Source organism: Somniosus microcephalus, chromosome 24 (assembly GCF_052327205.1).
Source record: "Somniosus microcephalus isolate GS21.2 chromosome 24, FLI_Smic_1.0, whole genome shotgun sequence".
Classification (NCBI taxonomy): domain Eukaryota; kingdom Metazoa; phylum Chordata; class Chondrichthyes; order Squaliformes; family Somniosidae; genus Somniosus; species Somniosus microcephalus.
The window spans coordinates 11,669,507-11,671,087 of record NC_141010.1 but is presented as its reverse complement, the minus strand read 5'-3'; the positions used below and the strand labels follow the sequence as shown (position 1 = coordinate 11,671,087).

The following is a 1,581-nucleotide window of genomic DNA, read 5'->3' as shown; positions in this document are numbered from 1 at the left end:
TTGAACCACAGACCTCATAATTCAACAAGAAAATGCTCTGCCACTGAGCTACACCCCAACACGCGAAACGCTTTCTCTCCCACACAAGGTAGCGGAGCTCAATACCTGGCAGTCATCAATCTTGATAGGACCAACCTGAAGAGAAGCAACCGGTAAGCAGTGGGCAAATGCTGCAGGTGGAGCTGGTGTGCGAAGCAACTGTCCCATGTGTCAAGTCAATACAATCCAGTTCAGTTTGCACAACAGATGTGGCACTTAACTAAAGTCACCAAACAATGTGCACCACAGGAAAAATAACTCAACAACAGCACTGAAACAAAGTGAGCACTTCGATTTGAACCAAGGACCTCTTGATCTGCAGTCAAATGCTCTACCACTGAGCTATGCCCACATGTTTATGTTGTGTCTCACCATAATCAAAGAAACTGAGACAAGTAACATGTACTTTCTAAAGGGAGTTGGATAAGTCCCTGAAAGAAAATAATTTACAGGGCTACGGGGAAAGGGACTAGCTGAAGTGCTCTTGCAGCGAGCCGCCACAGGTTCAATGGGCTGAGTGGACTTCTTCCGTGCTGTAACCATTCTATGATTCTATGATGATACTTATCGTTTGCAGGACCCACCTAAACAAATAGCCAGCACTCCCAGATGGAGCAGCATGACTATCACATGTGGTATGAATGTAGTTGGCACCACGATTGGCTACAGATATAATTCACAAATAAACAACAATCCTACAGCTTGCAGGGAAAGCAGACTTACTGGATGGTTCCCAACAGGAAGTACTGAAAAAGGGATAGGAGGCACCTGAATTTGAACCACAGCCCTTACACTCTACAGTCAAATGCTCTACCACTGAGCTATACCCCCACTACTATACCACCTGCTCGCACAAACAAAATAAAGGAGCTCAGTACCTGGCAGTCATCAATGTTGATCGGACTAACCTATGAATGGACTTCATGGAGGTTGTCAGAGGAATGGTTCGATAATCATTGAGTATCACCGAGATAACTGTATCATGGCTAGATGCAAAACAGGAAGAATGTGACTTTGCAATCCATGTGGAATGAGTCAGAACTGGAGGCAGGTGCTGCGCAAAGAGATGTGGATTTTAACAAGAACAGGCAGGAAAAAGGATAACAGTGAAAGTGAACAGGAGATGGAGACAATCAGAAATCACAATCAAGAGAGGAACAAGACTTCTCAAAGTTGGCCTATCTGGTGGTGAAGTGGCAGTGAATTAAACAACACAAGTAAAAAGCAATTACCTACAACACGGAGGTCATGGCCTTTCCCGACTTCACATTTCTCAGCTCAATTTCCTTGTGTCTGAGACAATCAGATGTGAATGGGAGATGTAGCTTGGTCGTAGAGTACTTTGTAGGGTATCTCACTACAGATTGTGAGGTCCCTAGTTTAACTCCAGGTGCCCCTAGCCTCGCGTAATGCCTCCACTTTTGGAGTTCTCAGTTAAATGTGCTTTACCTGGAGCTTGGTGACAAGGCTGTAAGCATTTAGTAATGGGTCGTGTCTCAGCCCAAAACTGTCAAAAAATATATTTTGCTATGAATAATCGTT

The 1,581-nt window shown here is 44.3% G+C and overlaps 1 non-coding gene across 1 annotated transcript; it reads right to left on the bottom strand.

The window, feature by feature from the left end:
• Positions 1 to 319: 319 nt before the first annotated feature.
• trnac-gca (transfer RNA cysteine (anticodon GCA)) lies at positions 320 to 391 on the bottom strand. Its single transcript has one exon. It is a non-coding gene; the product is annotated as a tRNA-Cys (tRNA).
• Between the last annotated feature and the right edge of the window lie 1,190 nt (positions 392 to 1,581).